Genomic DNA, 20,270 nt, shown 5'->3' with positions numbered 1-20,270 from the left:
GAGGCACAGGGGGGACAGGGGTTTACTTAGGAAACTGAAAGTGGAGATGAGAACAGAATCCATTTCCACTGGGTTTGATGCCAGTACTTCTGTTGCTACACCGGCTTTCTTTAGTTCTTACTGTTCATTTTCCTCTTTCAAGTCTGTTTTTTATGCTCTTCCATATTAACTTTCTAGTTTTTGAAGCACTGTTTGTCACTTTCTTAAGACTATATGGAGGAGGGTTTCCTGCAGAATGCTATTTCAGCTTCAGTGGGATGAAGCTCAAGGCTCAGTTCTTCTGTTGTGTAACCTTGTCCTGAAACACATTTCCATACAGAGTGGATATGGTACCAGTGGTAAACTGATTTAACCTCTTTCTGACCAGTTATCAAGCCTTGAACTATTACCTGAATGGAGCTGCTGGTCTAAAGCAGCATCTGTACAGTTAGAACTGTTGATGGGACAGAAATAACAGGAATACTGTACTCTGACTCAGATTAATATTGAGAGCTCCATATAAAATGAGAAGATAAACAAACTACTCATGCATTGGTACCTTTTTTAAGGAACTTAATTGTTTGGAAGTTGTACATTGAAATAAACCTGAATTTTGAAGTTGAGTGTACAGACTATTTTTTTTTTTTACTTCTTTGGAAGAAGTAATACTTTTCAAAGAATTTCTTTCCAGAAAGATAGTCCAGATTATTTCTAAACCATTCATGGATTTGAAGCTTATGACTGGAAGTTAGACTGGCCTTCATATGCTGGAGAAAAATAGAGAAAAGACTCTTCCTCCTGAAATTTTCTTTGATCTTCATCAATGTGCTTACCTATATATTAGAAGAACTGAGTTCAGCTGCTGATAACTGGTTCTGCTTAGCATTGCTTTGTTTTTTACTTTTAGAAACAAGTCGGAGAATTAAACAATATTCACTGAGTCTGTTATGCACTAGAATATAGAAGCTAATGTTTGCTTTAAATATTTCTAATTGTGAAGTTAATATACTTAATGTTCACTTTCATGCTGTATAGAAGCTGTATTGATAAGTGCTGTGAAAGATCAGGTTCCATGAAGATGTTCTTAAAGCTGCTATGTTTAAAGTGTTTATTCTCTTAAATATAAAAATATCTCAATTCTTGATTGTAAATTCAGCAAAATGAGATTTTGAAGTTAAATTTGTAAATGCTTGCAGATAATAGACTTCAGCTATGTCAGATGATGCTAGCACTTGAAGTCTGTCACAAATTTTGAATAACCACATGTTTAGAAGCACTAGAACTGTATACTACAGTTTGGTTTTTTTTGCTTTTCCTACTTGGAGTTAAAATCATTTTTAAGAGTACAATACTTATGTATCTGTGCTGAGCTGGGCATCTTCTGTATGTACTGTTGAATTATTGTACAAATAAATTTTCTCAAATGAGAAGATCAGCTTCTGAGACACCATACAGAGAACTGTAGGAACAGTGCAAGTTGGAAGTAAACTGGCTTTGTTTTGCTTTTAGAACCAATACTTAATGTGTATTTAATTCAAGTTCAACTTCAGCTTAAACAGATTGCAGAAATTGATTACTGTTCTCCATGGGAGACTTTCTACAGGAATGGCGATACAATTTGCATCTACAAATGTCACTTTTTGTTAGGTAATATTAGTGAAGCAGAAAATAAGATGAACTTGCAATGAAGAAAAGTTCTTAGCTTGCTATAGCTTGTCTTATTGTTGATATTGAAAACTTTTTCAATACAGTAACAAATTGATTGGTTTGGATGTTTCTTCCCAAAGTTAGCACTAAGATCTTCATACCTTTTGTAAACTGATAGTTCTATTTTTTCCTCTTAAAACTGAAGTGAACTGAAGAGTCTAAAATGGAGCAGTGAAGGATAAATGAAATGTATTCTGACACCTCAAGAGGTTGTAAAGGTTATCATGGTCTGTCTGGGTTCGTTTCTGCTTGCTGCTAAAAACAAATGCTTTTACTTGTCTAATTTCTTGTCTATACAGACTATAGTTGCAGCTTGGGAAAACAGCTTGGGGAATGAGAATAGCACCTGTCTGGTAAAGGAACACTGGTCTTCTTTTGAATCAGGTTGGAACCTTGAATTAGGCTTGAACTGGAAGGGCTCACTGCAATGACAAATACCTGGCACCAAGCATTTATTTATTCTTCTGTATCGTTTTCAGGCCTGGCTTTTTCAAGCAGCTGAAAATAAAACCCATGGATGAGAACCATCTTGAGTGTGTTCTGGTAGCTTCTATTAACAGTGCTTGTGGGAACTGCAGACATTGCTCCAGGTCTGCTCTTTGCCTGCAAACACTTAATAAAATGAGTTGAAGACACAGGTCAGACTTCCTCCTTGGATTAGAAAACTGGTGTTTTGACTCGAAACCTGCACACTCAATAGACTCATGGCTGGATCACTGGCAGTTTCTTTGACTTTGCCAATATGTAACAGTGCCTTTTGAGGCACTGAGTCTGGACAGGAGCATGCACTTGGCCCTAGGAGCTGGCTTTGAGCAAGCTTTGAAACAGGTTGGGCAAAAAAAAAGTTGGTTTATGCTTGTACCTTGTGAGCCAATATGTTCTACTGTTATGACAGTATGAACAGAGCAGACAGAATATAGTTACTTCTGCTCACCTGTAGTTGTCATGAATCCTCTCATCCCTTGTAGTGCTTTGTGACTGAGAAGTTGATCTAGGCTTCCTTTAAGACAAGGAGTTTGTACTGTTTGCAGCGCTTTGGTATGCATTGTGTAAATTCCCAGTTTCTGTGTTCTGAGGTTCTAATAGGAATGAGTTCTGGAAGCATGCTATGTTGGAGTATGCTCTGATGGACTACATAAAGGTAATCATAATTTAAAGTGTAGGAAAATCTACTTGCGCTTTCTATAGCGTAAATGGATGTTATTTGTATCTTTAAACTATATAAGATATATGCAAATTGCTGGTGGAATTTAGGGAAATATTGGAAAAACTGGTTAAATAGCAAAAGAACTACATTACATCTTGGAGCTTACATTGAAGGTAGCCTAAGTTTTACTCCTGAGGTACTGATGCTGCTCTTCAACGTGAACTACGCTGTTTGGAGTCCTAAGTAACTATTATTGTATAAGTTGGCACTAAGTATATAGATATACTATTATTACTAAGGAAAAAAAAAAGTAGCGTCACTTCCTGTATGATAGTTACACACCTGATTAAAAGCTGTGCTTACCTAGTGCCTTCTTTTTTCATCTGTTCCTTAGCCTCATATCTTGCCTTCTCTTCCTGGTATCTTCTTTTGTACTCCAAGTGTTCTGCTATTACCACCAGCTGCTGGCTTTCCTCCTCTAACCACATTGCTCCTTCTTTGTGTGCATTTTTTCACATCTTAAAAACAGATCAACAGCTATTGGTTACTCATATGCTTCCTATTTAGGAAATGTTTTTCATCAATTACAAATAGAAAATAATGCTGGAATAATCACATTAAAAGTATTTAAAATCTCAAAAAGAGGAATTTGTCTTGGAATTATTACTAAATCACATAATCTAACTTTTTACTTTGTTTCTTTAATCTGGTGTTTTGTATCTGGATTTTCAAGCCTTTCTCTACAGACACATTTTAGAAGTAGAATCATTCTTGAAGTGTCTAGCTGCCAGGACTGAGGCTTTCAGTAAAGATATCGAATATATGGAAAACATCAAGAAATTAAAAAACATTCATGCTACATCTTTTGCTAGCATCTTGTACTATTGCATCATAGCCAAGCTGTAGAATTTTTTCAGGCTGCAGTGACTGGAAGAGGCAACTTGCTCCCATCTCTAATAGAGGAGCAGCAGGGGTGCTGCAAATTTGGGGCTTAGTGTCACAGGAATTGCATGGTAAAGGCACAAATCTGCCTCTACTAGAAGTCATCTTTCCAGATGAATTATCTGCAGTTCAGGTAAGCATTAGCCTTCCTAAAGACTACCTGCTTTGTCATGTTGCTCTAGCTGTCTCTTCTGGAACTACAGAAACTTTCTGTGATAATCCCCCTGCTGCCAAATATGCTCTTGTGGCTTTTCTCAAATTGTGACGTCTTTACTGCCACCTCTTCCTGGCGCCTCCACTCTTCTAGTTTGTTTCTGTAACCTAAAACACAAATGATTATTAATTGCTATAGTAACTTCAAGTTTGCTGAACAATCTTGGCAGAACAGGTTCTTAGCCTGAAGAGCTAAACAGATGACCTAAACAAAGGAGAGAGAAACTGTAATAAAGAGAGAACAGGTGCTGGTTAGTGATACTTAGCATATGTTTGGTTGTTTCTGCAAATTAGTATGTTTTTAAACATATATTGTCTACCTTCTACCATCTGTAAGGGGGAAAGGTGAAAACCTGAGCTGTAAGTCGTAGCTGCATGCTTTTGGCAAGCACATGAGAGACTAAGAAGATGAGGATACAAGTATATTGTTTACATGAGACAAAGATGTGGAGACAAGGGATGGAGGAGAGCACAGACAGCTATGTAAAGTTCAGGGAACAAGAGCTATGAGATTAAAAGTAAAGCACAGCTTTGTGAAACAGGAACAAGCCTGGAACAAGAAGAAACTTAGAACAAGAATCCAAAAGATGCACTGGATAAGACTTAGATGTAAATAGAATGGTAGTCTAAATAGTCTCTGCAGTAAGATTCATACTAAGAGTAAGAAGCATAAAAGAAAGTCAAGGCTAATGAAGAGAAAGAATATTCTCCTTATTTGGGGCACAAGAACTTAAGGGGAATCAAACTCAGTTCTTTTGCTTTACTGACTAACACTTAAGATCATGGTCCAAAGTAACTCAGGGTTCTCAGTCTGTCAGTTTGACTTGAATGTCTGCTTGCTTTTCCCCACTTAAATTGGGTGCAGCACTAATCTCGAAAAATGCTTACCAAGTCAGGTTTGCCCATTAGTTTCAACCATGTGATTTAATAGAAGATGATACAAAGCAGAAGATGCTACTTCTATAAACCTGTTTCTTTTGTAAATACCCATGACCAGAGAATATCCCTGCTAAGTGTTCAGTCACTTCTAGGTAGGCTGTAGCTCTTGAAAACACCAAAGGAGGTCGCTGTTTCCCCCAGTAAATATTTTTTTCTATATGTAGAGAGGAGGAGAGAGAAAGTATAGAAGCAGAGCAAAAAGATGGCATTAGAAGAGTGAGTTATCTGCTGTTTTGTATATGCAGAATGTTTCAGAAGGTGAATATAAATGTGGTAATTGCTTTACCACGGCTTGTTCTGATATTGATGTTTCTCAGTTTTGCCCTTATTTTTTCTCTAAATCTATGGCAGCAGAGGTAAGAAGAAAAAAATTGCTCTGTGTGTTTCTTGTAGTATAAAAAAAATTTAATCATTAACCTGCATTACTATGAGATAGTTTTGGTGCTGTCTGGCAAGTATATAGTCTTCATGAAATCACTAAGCTAGGTACAATTGGCTGAAAAAATAAATTTGTGACCAATAGTAGTTCACTGACAACACTAATTTTTCATTAATGTCTTGAAAATAATTTTAGGACAGACTCAGAGTGATAATTAATGGATGAAGTATTTAAAAAAGTTTAAGACAATACTAAATTTAGTAAAAAAAAAAGTGCACTGCTAAAAGATGCAGCTTTATGTATGGACATGTTTCAGATTAAAATATTTGTTCTCCTCTAGATTGGAATTTGTCTACATTTACTAGATCAGTTTCCTGGCTCCTTCACGCTTATATTCTATTAGTCTTCTATTATATTAGTTGGTGCTTGGTTATATGTGTTTCTTCATGCTGGAACACTGAAAGATTTGGGTGCATTTTTGGCTGACAAAAAGGGAAGACTACAGTAGTTTTGTTATCATTCACATATTCCCTTTTCAGATTAGAACTTTATCGTCACTAACCGCATATCCTCTGTGCTCCTCTATTCTTTTTCCAAATTTGCCTCTTCTTTTTCCATTTGTTTCTGATGCTCTTGCTTTTTTCTGTTTCTGTTCTTGTTCCTTCCTTTTTTCCACTTGTAGCTGCCTTTTCTTCTGCCTTTTTCTTGCTCTTTTTCCTGTGGAGATCTCTACTTTTGCCATTTTCCACGAGGAATCTGAAAAGGAATATAATTCATACTTAGAGCTAACAGATAAATCATCATTCATAGAATGTCATTAATATTAGAAGTTATTGAAAGATATGCTTTATGTACTTCTTGAAGTAGTTTTTGACTTGTGGGATTCTTCCTTTGTGGTGGTTGTGGTGAACAGTGCCTGTTTTCTATGCTGAGTTCTATTATTTTTCTTCCTGTAGATACTCACCTTCATGATACCTGATGACTCTTACACATTTCCTAGTATTTAATGTCCCAATATATTGCTGTTTAAGCTGTATTTTCTGAACCTCTAAGTTCATATTTTCCCTTGTATTTTTTCCAAATGTTTTGAAGTTATTAGGGAGCAAGCACAGGGGGTTTATTTAGTCACAGAAAATAATGACATTTTGAGGAAACAGGTCTTAAAATAAGCCTAAAATTCTGATGGCTAATCTGTCAGAGGATCAATGCAGTGAAATCAGAACATTATGAACAGTCAGTGTTACAGAATCTATTTCTGAAGCTCTGAGCTAGGACATAGGATCTGGGGAAAGCTTGTATCAGTGGAAGCAAGTCTGGGGTCCCTAATGCTGAAAGGAGGACTGTACCAGATCATTTAACTGGTCTTAGAGTGATGCTTCAAGGAGCCTCCCTGTCCTCCCACCATGGCCTAGTCACTGGTGCTCCTCAGCAAAGTAAACTTTTCCAGAATTTGCAGTTATTTAATATGCTGCTCTGAAGCATATCTAATTATCGTTTTTACCTCAGTCTATGCCTTAATGAGAAGGCATAGAGGAGCACTTCCATGTCTCAGCTTTTTTAAGACTGGTCTTAAAAATTTGACAGGGAGCATAGCCTTGCACCTGCATGGCTGGAGGAGGTCAGCTGGGTGAGGTGAGGGACTGTTATGTTTTACCCATCCTTGGGGAGGATGTAAGGGTGCAGGCTTCTTGGAGTTGGGGACTGTCTGGGCTCACCTGCTGGTTCTCATGAGGTACTTGCTGCCCTCATCTGCTGCAACATGACTCCTGATTTTTTGCCAAGTTAACTTGCCAGAAAGTCTCCATGAGTGGCAGCTTCTCCCACACCTACCTGTGTGGATAACGCTTGGGAAAATAAATAAGCCTGCTGCTAATGAGGAGGAGGGATGGAGCCCCTTGTGCTGCACCCCTGAGGTAAAGCCTCCGGCGGGGCTGACAGGGCTGTGCTGAGGGGACTGTGAGGCGGGAAGCCGCCCCTGAGGGGCGGGGCCGCTCCCTCCCCTTGTGCGGCGCCTGTGGGCACGCTGAGGTGGCGGCCATTTAGTGGTGGCGAAGGCTGGGGGCCGCGGAGCTTCCGTGACGTGTGGTAGCAGGTAAGGCCACACTGAGTAGGTCTTGGTTTTGTGTTTTCGTCATGAAAGAGTTGTTTAAGTGCATGTCAGCACCGATGAATGCCATTTCTCAACTCTGCAGCTGGTTGAGGTGACTGTTGGAGGCAAGTGGCCTGAGCCAGGTGACGGGTCACAGCTGTTTGCAGGGCGGCTCGTCAGGGAGGGTTCTGTTCTCCTCAGAAGACCAGGCAGGCTGCCCACTGCTGTGTGACTCGGCTGGGCCTCCTCCCCTCTCCCACTGTCGATTTCCTCCATTTTGTGCCTTTTCCACACAGGCACCTTTCATCTCCATGTTTCTCCTGATTTTCCTGGGAAAAACACAAGCCTTTCCAAACCTCATATGGCCAAATCACTGTTGAAGTGGTATACTGTTGATCTGGGCAGTAAGCTTGTGGATACTGTGGTGATTGCTTGTTCATACTACAAACATTTTAGAGGTAAATCTGTTCTATTAATGTGTTAGTTTTTATGTAATATTTTTGTTCTAGGGGAATGTGTCAAATTGTGAATAGGATGAAAATATTGTTTTCATTTCATTCTAGGTATGAGAATTTGCTCTGTCCTATAATTTGGTGACTCTTAGAAAAAAAAAAAACTTTTATTTTTGTTCTTTCTGCCCCTATGTTGTTCCTTATTCCACCAGAGTTAATCGAATACACCAAGAATCTTATTGTCAATCTTCACTTATGGTGAAAAAGATGCAACAAATCATCAGGACTGTAGTGAACATCCAAAAAAAGGGGGGGGGGGGAAGGATGTTAAGAAAGCTATTAATTTCTAATAAATCATCTTGTCCTAATCAGCTGCTCTGACTGCTCTCCGATGGGCTGAGGCTTACACTTACCTGCCTTCTGAAGACAAATCATAGCTAGCAGAGGGAAGCTGGAATATGAGACTGGTGAGTTTTGAGCTTCAAGCTGCCTCTGGCCTCCTGGTTAACCTCACACAAGTTTTGACTGTCTCTCTCTACAGTGTAAGAGGGCTCCACAAAATCCAACTTTGTTTCTAGGTACCACCCTAATGCAAACAGGTGTGCCTAAATAACCTCAGCCTGTTTATTGTAAACATCTACTCTAGTAGATGTACTTAAGGATTTTCTGCTTCACTAGTGTGGTCTAGAGAAGAAAAAATCTATCGTGTCTACTTGTTAATACAACTAGTTATCCTTGACTTTTGATTTAAATATATAGATATATTCTACTTTGTGTAGTTACAATATTTCTGACCATTAGTGGTGATTGATGTATGTTATTTGAGGCTTAATAATTGAAATAGTTTTAATACAAGTTGATCATTACTATTCACCAAAAAAAATTCCTGAAGACATGAATTTTCCTTGGTCTTTGGTCTTGTAAGCAACTGCTAAACAAAAGCACGGAAATAAAGTTGTCTGGATCCCTCCTTTTCATTCTGTTTTGTAGTTATTGATTATAATATCTTATTCTTTTATATACCCTTGCTATATGTCCCATTGAAATTATTAGAAAACTGCATGCAATGTTCAGGAAGATGCTAAAAGATCTGCTTTTTGTTCATTAACCTTATGTACAACTAATTCTGCATTGTGGTGTTGGGTGTATTTATTACTGCTTTTTTTTGAGTTTTGGATGCTGGATCTACCTTTGTCAGTTTGTCTGAAGTTCTATATGGCTTTTGTCTCTGCAGCTCCCCTATTCTAGAAATTGTATGTGATTTTATGTGGTGATAAGGGGTACTGATTAATCTCCTGGCAAACAGCAATTGCTCAGATTCTTGTACCATTTTTGTTGCTTCAAAAGCATTGCTTATAAGAGAAAATCAGTATTTCTACACTAGGACTTTACCAGAATGGCTGCAGTCATCAGTTGTATCCCAGCTGAAATGTGTTCCTGTGCTACTGGGTCTGCAAATTCTGCATGAGGACCTGAAGCATGAAGATAACTTCAAGTTGTGTGTACTTACTGATGATGAATTGGAGGAAGAGATGAAGGAAACTATTTTCCTCCATAAATTAGTTTGGTTTAGCTTTTAGCATAAATCCTAATGTCTGCTGATTGAATAAAGAATTGCTGTTTGGTTGTTGGGTTTTATTTTCGCCTTGTATTGCCTTGTATTACCTGCTGTTGATGAAACTGTACCTGTGGTTTCTTTTAATATGGCTGTTTACTGTGTGCAGGGACCCAGCTATTTCACTTTACCCAAAGACCAGTTGTTGGATCAGTGAGGGGAAAGCAGAACATACTTTTTACCAGGCCATAATTGTTTTCCACTACCACAGCTGTATTTTTCAGTGCTGGCCCTATGGAGGGATTATAAGGAAGAACAGTGTTCTACCATTAATCAAGTGTCTGTATGTAGATGAGTCCTTCTGTATGTGCATATGTCACTTAACAGTTTCCTGCGTATGATTTGATCTACAAATGAATGAATGTTATGCTACCTTAACTTTATACTGATGATATGAAGCAATCTGTAGCACAAGCCCAACAGCACTTACTATGTTGCATTTTGAGTTTGAACTATAATTAGAAGTGGTCACTAAGGTAAGCACAGTCATTCCTGGGGAAAGGACAGGAAATTTTGCTGCCATAGGACATGCAATATCAAAGCTTCTGCCAACTCCTTTCTTTTTAATCTGCGATTAGGAAGTATCTCTTCTTTTCTGTTACTGTTGTTCAGAGTTGTTTGTTTTTATTCCAGACTTCTTACTGCATTTTCTGATGGCTGGAAGATTTCAAAAGACCTGATCCAGATTCAGGCTCTAAATCCTGTTTTTAAAAATAAAAAAGGGAAATGGAGAGAGCAATAACAGAACTAACGATCAAAATTTAAACTGTTGATTCCCATTTAAAAAAAAAAATAGGTAAATCTTGAGGCTAGATTTAAGTTCTGCCCTAACTTCACTGTGTTTTTCACAGTTGTAAGCTCTGAAACTCTTCAGAATAATTTGTCAGTACTATATAGTGAACAGCTCATACAATTGTAATGGCCCTAGCAGGTAGCTGCTTCTCTCCTTGGAGATCACTTGTCTCTTCATTACTGAGGCTGGCAAGTCCCATTCTCTTAAGCTGCACTGAAGATCCAGACTCATTTGTAGGTGCCTTACATGTTTAATAATGGCTAGTATTTTAATAATTGTAGTTTCATTAAATGTAATTCATTCAAAGATCTTGAAGTATGTTAGAAGCTTGTAGTCTGATTTTTTTATTTTATTTTAGTAGTGACATGAATCCATAGGTTCCAGTGACTTTAGCAACAGCAGTAAGTGCTTATCTTTCTATGAGGATTAAGCTCAAAAAAATTACATTACACATTTCAATGACGAAGTTCTGTATGAATGTTCTGTGAAGACTTGTTTGGAATATATTTCCTGAAAATGACTCTTAAGAGGTGCATTTGTAAAACAACAGCATTAAAAAAAAGGCAGCTTCACTTTGCTTCTTGTCTTGTGGTGAATTGATCTAGAGCAGGCAGTTGATTTTGAGAGGTGTGACCTAAATGCAAGGATTTTGTTTATTAAGTGTGTGCTCTTATGGTACGTTGCGCTTTTTACAAGAATATCAGAGTAGTCAAAAAAAAGCTCATTCTGAGCATGAAATATGAGATGAGATTAATGAGATTAACACAAATTCTACATAAAACACACAATTTTACTTATTAGAGTGAGGGGTAAGGCCAAAAATTTTGTTACTCTAGTTGGATATTTTTGTTTTGTTTTATCTTGCCTTTAGAGACTTCTGCTTTGAGGTAGTTTCCTATAAATTCTACTGAAGCCCATCCCCTTGGGCTTGCCTACTATAAATAAATGCTGATAGACTTGTCAAGGCCTAGATTGAGAGCAGTCTGTGTTACCGGACTTACCCCTGTGTTTCTGGAGTCCCTGGTACTTAGCATTGTGTCAGTCAGAAACCTGGCTTAGCTGGTGTTTAAGACTAATATGTAGTTGTCTTGTATCATTCAAATAGCATAAAGGCCTGCAAAACTTATTTACCAGGTTTTCTGCAGTGTTACCATACATCTTGTTTCTGGTAATGTGTTTTCTGTGTAACTTGTTAGTTTCCTTTGACATCCATCTAGTCTGGAGTACATGGTTATGTCTTTAATTTGAGTGAATTGATACATATCTGAACAACAAACTTCATGTAGCCTTTTACTTTTTTACAGTACCGTTTTTAAAGCAGTCTAATCAAGCAGAAAGCACTTTCACACCAACAGACAGGATGTTAGAGAAGTGAGGTGGATGGGGACCCATTTCTTTGATATGAAGAATGGGAATAATTAAATGAAACTTAGAGGTGCAAAACCTCCCACTTTAAGAAGCATGTTCTTCCCAAGGAAACAAGGCCAGACACAGGGCAGAAAGTGTGCATCAAGTCAGGCACAGTCAGCTGGTCTGTGGAGGTGACTATCCTGCTGTACTCCACACTGGTGCAGCCTCACTCAACACTGTGCAGCTTTGGGCACGACAGTATAAGAAGGATGTAAAACAATTAGCCCCTAAAGGAGTGCTATGAAGATGACGAAGGGTCTAGAGGGTAAGGAGTATGAGGAGTGGCCAAGGTCACTTGGTTTGTTCAGCCCAGAGCAGGGGAGGCTGAGGGGAGGCCTCATGGTGTGGAGGGGCAGGCACTGATCTCTGCTCTCTGGGGACAGCGACAGGACCCAAGGGAACACCATGTAGCTGCATCAGAGGAGGTTCAGGCTGGGTGTTAGGAAAAGGCACTTCACCAGGAGGGTGGTTGAGCACCAGAACAGGCTCTCCAGGTCAGTGGTCATGGTCCCAAGCCTGTTGGAGATGAGAAACATTTGGGCAATACTCAGACACATTGTCTGATTTTTTGGGTGGTCCTGTGTGGAGCCAGGAGTTGGACTGGATGATCCCTGTGGGTCGCTTCCAATTTGGGATATTCTGTGGTTCTATGATTTTGTGAAAGTGCCCTAAAAATGCTTATGTGCTGTTACAGTCATGTGTTTTAATCTGAAGAGAGGAAATCTGGCAAGAGATCTGTCTGTATAAGTAGGAGGCAGTGGCTGTCCTTTCTCACTGTGAATATAGATCAGAGAGGCCACTATTGTTGAGCTACAGTTGCCAAGAAATTCCACTGTGATGCTTCGCTGTTACACATTGTGATAGACAATAATGTAATTAAAATGCATGACTAATATAGAAACAAAGGAAGTGGAAAACAAGTCTGTCTTGTCTTTAGTACATTTTGTAGAAGTTAAAATGAAAAAATTGTTGGTTTTTTTTTCCTGTGTAAACTTACATCTTTTTAGTAAAGCTCACTAAGTGGTCAAAGCAGGCTGCTTTTTGTATAATACTGCATTCAGACTTTCTGTCAGATCTGTAAAAATAAAGATAAACTCATGGTCAGGTTAGGCCAGGCTCAGATTTGTGCAAAATAGTTTTTCGTTGAACATCTGTGCTGCAGCTGTGGTTCAGTGCCATTGGTCTGAGTAAACAAGTAGCCAAACCATAGGATGAGAGAATAGCTTTAGTTCTTAAAAAAAAAAAAAAAAAAATATATGGTTTTTAACTACCTCACCCTTACAGAAGTTTGTGACTTGATGTCACAGTGTCTTCTGGAATGAGTTATGGATTTCTGCTAGTCTTACCAAATGTATACTTTCGCAATGACTAGTGTAGTAAAAAGGTTGACTTAGCTTAAATAGTAGCTACTGGTTACATTTTGGCTTAAATTGGGAATTGAGGGGTAAGGCTAAAAAAAAAAATAAAACAACCCTTCAAAGGTAAGTTTGGGGTTTTAACCAAGTTTTGACTTCGTAGAGTCAAAAGTGGCAATAATACTGCTTTTTTTTTTTTTTTTCCCTTTCTTGGGTGCTTTTTAGGTGGTATTTTAGAATTGAAGACTTGAGTTCAGGTCTAATTCCAAATCCTTGAACCAATATTGAGCCTTCAAATGATAATAACAGGTAAAAAGTCTCTCCTGAAACCTAAAAGCAACCAGCAGTAATAAAGGGATGTTTTTTAATTAAAGTTTACAGGTGACCTATGAGCGATACTGAAGTTGCTAGGTTAGTACTGTGGTACTGTCTATTACTTGACCTCAACTCTTAGGAAAATTCCATGTTTAAAAAACAGTGAAAATAAAAGAAGGGGATCTGTAAAATAGTGCTCTCACTTCCTGACAAAGCCCCAGGAGGCAGTTTGCTTACCAGCTTTAGCTGAAGTTCTGAGATTAAACTGTAGAAGTAAGCTGTTCTTAAGCAATAGGAAATGTCTTTCCAATGTATGTTTAAGGACAGTGTTTGGCAGCCACCTCCTAACAGGGGGAATCTCAAGCCTGGAGTAGGAGGAGCAGAATTTTCCCTGAAAAAAGCAAGTTATTTTGCTGTGGGTGTGCAGTGGTTTTCTCTGCAGAGCTGGCCTGTGGTATAGGATGTTAAGGCACCAGTAGAGAGAGCCATTGTTTCAAGGATGTGTGAAAAGCAATATAGAATGGTACAGTTTGTGGTCAGGGCATGACACTGAAGTGTGTTACTACAAAAGATCACATTACTTTTTAGGTTAAAAAAAAAAAATATTGGAGATGGATCTTCCCCCTCTTATGCCTTCCACCACTGCCAAACATCTGGGCAAAGTTGCCTAAGGATCACCTAACAAAAAAGTGTAGTTCATGCTTCTTTCAGGGTATAGCCTTTAGAGAATGACCTAGGATATATGCAGAGTTTTTGTCTTCAAAGTGGGAGCAGTCTCATGTCCCTTGGGATGTTGGTCAGGAAAGGGCTGAGGGAGATGTGAATTCAAATTAAATACGTAGTTACGAACCTCATAACTTGTGTCAAATATGGTGGGGATCAAATTCTATGTAACATGACCAGTTATTTCTGAAGTTAGTTGCTCTTGAGGCTTACAGCACTGTTGAAAATGCTGTTGAATCCTTAGAGTGGGGGAGTTGCTATTGTCTTGTTCTGAGCTTCCTTCTGAAGGGGTACAGCAGTCTTTTTCTGGCTCTAAGGCTGAAATTTCAAGCCCAAGAAGGAACATAGCATTCCCAGCTGTTCTGTTCCCTGTGACTCTCTGTAAAGCTAAAATGAGCCTATTTACTTTTGTTGGGGCATGTGTAGCTTCTTGGCAGCTTCTTGGCCCATGAACAAGCCCTATGGGACTTCAGAACTTGAACAAATTTCAAGAGAAGAATTGACTGAAGCTGTGACTTATCACCTTGCTGCATGCTGGAAACTTCCTGAACTCTGGATGTTGCATGACCTTAATTGGTGGAGGATTTTTTTACCTTGCCAAACCTTTCTAGTGTAGGGGTAATGAAATCTGAAACCAGGCAAGTTTTGCATGGCTCTGAATTTCATCACAAATCACAGCTCACACCTCTTATTTCTTGCCTGGGGGAGAAAAACTCCAGTATCTTCCTGTCTCCAGAAAGGAGGCAACTCCTGCATAGTTCCCCCATGCTGGCCGATTACATTGACTTAATCAAAACTTAAGAAGGAGTTAGATAGCAGCTTGTATATGATACTGACATGTAGAGCCCTGTACAACCTAAGGCTGGTCCTGATGAGACAGCAAGAAGAAAGCAGTGATGGCAGCATGAAAAATAACTTTGCTGATACCCCTTGCAGTTGTCTTCAGAAGTTGTGAAGTGCAGATTGAAGAGCAAGGAAACTACCTTTTATCAAACAGAACATCTTCTCTAGGTGGTCAGGAGGTTGCGATTTTGGGAGATCTACTTAAAGCCTCAAGAAATGACAGTATGTGGTAAGAAAAGTTGAACCTCTGTGATGCAGGCTATGGAATAAACATACCTAGAGGGAGATAATTCTTTAAATAAGCTTCTTTTTTTCCAATGACAACACAAAAAAGGAAACTTCCCAAGGCTGTGGTCTGTTTTTTTTTTATATCTGTTTGAGCCTTCAGAAGCTCTTAAGTCTTGTGTGAGTTCTCGCTAATACCTTCGCAGGCTTATTTTTTTATTATTTTGTGTTGTACTAAGTTTAAATGTCTTGATGTCACAGAGCTAACTAAGTGTTGAAAGGACCAGGAACACAATCAGGGAATGCATGCTTGCTGCTCTGAATGGTGTGTAGGTGTAAGAGTGGCTATGCTCTTTCTGCTGCTTTGCTGCCCACCTTCTGCCTCACCAGGAAAGTACAGCTAAAAAAATAAGCCTTTTGACCATAAAGCAATCGCTGCTCTGTGCTGTCAGTTCCACCAGCCCTCACTGCTGCTTCTGTGGTCTGAAGTTGTTGTTCGCTCTGTCTTCATGTAGTCCAGAGTACAATCAGCAGAGCATACTGTGGTAATGCTAGTCATGACTCTAACACCAGTGCTAAATGTACTTTAAGGTAGTTGGGGGTATGTGCTATAGATTTATCTAAACTCTTTGCTTTTTTTCCTCCTTGGCAGCTGCACTAATGTCAAGAGTGCTAATACTGAGAAAGTACCAGTGCTCAGCTGGCAAAAGTGTGACTGGGAAGGAAAAACACTCTTTAGTTGCATTGTACTGTTTGTGCAACAGTGGAAAAGGTGGGAAGCACTCATGGAATTAGAATAATGGGAGAATTCTTAAATTACCTCAGATTGGTGGGTTTATGAAGCATTCCACCAAAACAGCATAGCCTATAATGGAAACCCCTTTATTTACATGACTTGAATCCTGCAGTATTTTTGGCATGTTGGGATGCATCTTATTTTTCTCACCTCTTCTTCAGTGTCCTTTAAACACTTTTCACCTTTACATGACCTTAATGATCTGAGATTTCAAGCCTTCAGGAAGCTTACCACAGTATCTGCTCTGCAGGAAGTAGTACTTTGCCATGAAAGATCTAGGGACTTTTGGTAGGTTGTTGTAAGGAGAAGAAAAGGAAAAGAAACTAACATAAAAACGAGTTCTGTGGAAGCAGCTCTAGAGGGAGTTTTCAGAGCCGAGATGTACAGTTGTTACGGGCTTACTAACAAGAAATTCCGTATGTGTGGAGTTCAGAAAAGAGAAATCAACTAAGAGATGAAACCCATGCTGTGTGAAAAGGTGTGCTTTAGGAACTTCCCTGGTGTGAGCAATGGGTAGCTGGGAGAGTTAAGAGGTTTAGCTAACAAATGCTGGAGAATAACAGATAAGAGAATGAAACTCCCTCACTAATGCACTGCGCTGTTTTCTTTAGTGTTAAAAACAGCAGGAGAGAGCTGGTATTGCTCAGTGTTAGCTGGTCTAGTCTGATACACACATGAAGGTTTTGTACATGTGAGGTACAAAAGAGAACACATAGCTGTTTTCCATCAGTTTTCTTTGTTGAACTTTGCTCCAATCTTTTCCATCCTCCTCTTGGAGTTCATATGCCTGACTTTAGGCCTAAGTAACCGAGTACTGTACCACTGCCAGCACAACTTCCTGTGCATGATGGTATATAGAGATTGAGCCTGAAGTGACCTGATGGCAACCCCAGAGTGACACAGAGGTCACTTTCATAAATTGGCTTTCCTTGCGACCTGTATGATGCTGAACTTCTGCCAAGACACTTGCTTGGAATAATAAGCACAGTGGTAAAAGCTGCATAAGAGAAAGTGCTGGGATCTGGTAACAAAAGGTCAGAAATACAGGTAACTAATCCTCTCTGGAAAGATACCTAGCAACAACAGAGGTGATTAAGTTTCTAGGCAGAAGCACCGAAATTACATGGGGGAGAAGAGTGTAGCTAAAGAGTTACTAAAGCTTTTCTTGTCATGGAGTTCTTAGCAAAAAGTGGCTTTGTGGACTCATTGTTAGTTAGTGATGCATGACAGGCCTGTGATACTTAAGACTCAGTTAAAGGTGGTGTCTGTGCCTTGCTCCTATTTAAGCAATGAGGAGTTAATTTCTGTGTGACACTTAAACCCAATAACAACCAAAAGGATGCTAGTCCTGGGAGACATACGAAGTATGAGAATATGATGAGTGACTTTGTAGAGAAACGTACCGTTTCATAAGAGCAGGAGGACAAAATTTGATTTAGAATGTCTAGTATTTTCAGAAAAGTCAAGGTACATCTAGCTCCTTTTTATTTTAACAGGAATTTTAGCTTTTGAACTGCCTCTGTAAAAACTGAAGTGTAGTGTTTTTCCTCGAATTTCTAAACTGAAAAAGCCATACTTAAAAAAAAAAAAGGAAACTCAAGACTTGGGGAACTAAATTGAGCATTAAAATAGATTTGTACCATCAGTCTCCTTAGACGTGAACATTGCTAGGCTTAATGAGAAAGTACTGAAGCAGAATGACAGTTTCTTATTAACTCAACGAGACTTGTCTAGCTATTTCCATGCTGCTTTCACTTGCTCATTAATGACCTTCTGCACTATAAAAAGAACAACCCAAACACTGTAAGCCCCTGGGAAGACCTTTTTATATCGTCTATCAGATGTTAAATGGCCTGCTAGCAGTGAAGAAACAAGCCTGTGAAATGCTGATCAACTTTTTTCTTGTCCTTGTGCCTAGACAAAAAAAAAAAAAAACTGATTAAATTGTCTACTGCAAGATAACAAACGCAGGTGACACACTAAGCCCGAGTCACTGATGTCTGCACTTAATTCCAAATGAATCCAAGTTGACTTCAAAGTAATGGAGTCACAGCTGTAAGTAGCTCAGAAGGAAGATAAAGCTGTCAAACTTTCCATGAACACCACTGTGAGTGAGCTGCCTAGAAGGAAAATGTTTGTCATTGACCCATCATTCTAAAAAAGCAAAAAGTGTAGCAGAAAGGAAGTTAAAATAACATGTATGTAAGTGATTGCTTCCTTCGTGTGCTGGCTGGGTATCTCAAGGGGGGAAATGGATTCCTTTGTCAGAATCTGAGCAGCTTCTTGCAGATGAAGCTAAAAAGCAAATGCTGTCCAGATCTGCTTTCTTAGTCTAGGGCTCACTTCTGCTATCGCTTCCTTGCAGCTGCATAGAATTGCATAAATAATTCCTAGTAGTGCCTGGTAATGGCTATCCAGATCACCTGTAACATGGCTGCTGCTCACTATGATTGGGGAGTTGATAAATTGGGTTGTCCATTCTAGGCAACTTCATCTCTGGTGCTGCTTCATTAAGTCCAGTGGGCTCAGCTCAAGTCTCGTCTGTCAGTATGGAAGACAGCTGTGGTGGTAGGGAGGAGCAGCTCAGAATACCTAGAGGATTAATGCCATACGAACTCACTGCAGCGGAGCCTTCAGATATACACTATTTTCAGTTCTGAGTGTCTATCATGCATTTAAAGCTTGGTAAATTTGAACTGAAAGCTATTGATGACTTTCAAACTTTCTTGTGATCCTTGATATTTTCTCAAACAACTGAATCTGGAGCAGTTTTTAAAGAGAGATGAAACTTGAATTTTGCTTTTCTTTAGAGTTTATCTGAGTTGGCAATTGGTAGACATGAGAAGACTTACTTCTCTAGGCATGAGTGCAAGTCTATTGAATCTAGCAGTATCTAGGTACCTATATAAAATCAAAATAAATGCATGCACAATTCCCTTTAGACTGAGATTAGTGATTTGGCTTGATACTAAATCCTCTAACCTGGAAAGCTTGCAGCTGTAAAAGAAACAGTATTTAATAATAGACCAAGACTTGATTTCAATGGAAGCATTGTCTGAGTAGGGACATCAGAGCTTGGTTCCAGAGCACCAATAAAAAAAATAATAATAAAATAGCCTTTTTATTTATTGGGCACTCAGACTTGAAGACTCCCAGGTGCCTATTAGTCTAAGGGCTTGTCTGTACAAGAAAGTTAGTGTGCAATAAGTTGGAATATGAATTTACAATGCCCAACTCCTTCGCACTCCCCCTGTGCTTGGATATTCTTAGTGCACAGTAATGGTGCCTTTCTCTGTGGCAGCTCACTCAGCTTTGAAAGTGAAGTAAATCACATTCTGCTTAATGCCTGCGTGGTGAGTGAATGCTGAATAACCAGTACCCTCCAAATCTGAACCCAAACTTCCTCCTCTCTACTGAAGGAATGGGTGATGTTGAGTAGAATTCTGCCTTTGTCCACTAAGATAAGTACTGTTCTGCTTATTTTTTCAGAAGGGAGGAAAACAGTATTTTCAAAAAATCCCTCCACTTCTTAATACAGCTTTGGGAATGTAGGAGCTTAGGTCAGGAAATTTCAGTATAATTCCTTGTAGAGAGTTATTTTCATTGATTTTTTTTTACAACAGTTGACAGTTACTGAAAGAACTTGGCCATTTCTTAGTCTGTTTTGCATGCTATGTCCTTGAACCTAGCCAAATGTGTGTATGTGTGTATTTAGTGAACTGGACTGAGGTTCATGAAATTCCTTTTTTACTTGTTTTGCCAATTCAGATCCATTCAAATAAAATGCTTTTGTTGGCATATATGGAAGAGGCAATGTAGTGTTGGGGTGAGAACATGGAGAAGAGAGAAGGGAGGGAAGGTAAATGGGTGTTTGCTACGTGGGTTTGTTTTGGTGGCAATGCTGATGTTTGCTTATGTTTTGAAACTGAATGGAAGGTGTGAGGTGCCTGGACAGCCCCCAGTTTACTGAGAATTCTTGTCATAAATGTTCAGCACAGAAAAACCTCACTGCTGGAGAAACCTTGAAATATGGGTTGTTTGTTTTTTTCTTCCTCTTAACCTAGAAAGGAAAGTGAAGCAATGACTTGCAAACTCATCAGTTTAGGGGGGCAAAAAGTGAACAGGAACAGTTTTGCTAATTCTGTCTAATCCGTACTTGATCTCTTAGTATTTCACTTACTAAGAAGATTCTTTCATCCTTGATGCTCTGAAAATGTTCCAGCTTGCATATAAAAGATAGAAATGGATTGTGAATTTTGCACCTTTCACAGGATTAATGTCACCTTGCTGTTCTGCTTTGGGTACCCATAGTATCTCATAGGGATGCAGAAGAGAACCAAAGTCTGAC

The 20,270-nt window shown here is 39.1% G+C and overlaps 1 long non-coding RNA gene across 1 annotated transcript; it reads right to left on the bottom strand.

Moving 5' to 3' along the window:
- Nucleotides 1–2,764: 2,764 nt before the first annotated feature.
- Nucleotides 2,765–7,161, bottom strand: LOC136791161 (uncharacterized). Its single transcript, XR_010832625.1, has 4 exons — nt 7,022–7,161; nt 5,869–6,062; nt 3,936–4,096; nt 2,765–3,351 (listed from the first exon to the last, which is right to left on the bottom strand). It is a non-coding gene; the product is annotated as an uncharacterized lncRNA (long non-coding RNA).
- Between the last annotated feature and the right edge of the window lie 13,109 nt (nt 7,162–20,270).

Source organism: Anser cygnoides, chromosome 6 (genome assembly GCF_040182565.1).
Source record: "Anser cygnoides isolate HZ-2024a breed goose chromosome 6, Taihu_goose_T2T_genome, whole genome shotgun sequence".
In the NCBI taxonomy this organism is placed as follows: Eukaryota; Metazoa; Chordata; class Aves; order Anseriformes; family Anatidae; genus Anser; species Anser cygnoides.
The sequence above is the reverse complement of the archived record's forward strand: the minus strand, read 5'-3'. Positions and strand labels throughout refer to the sequence as shown.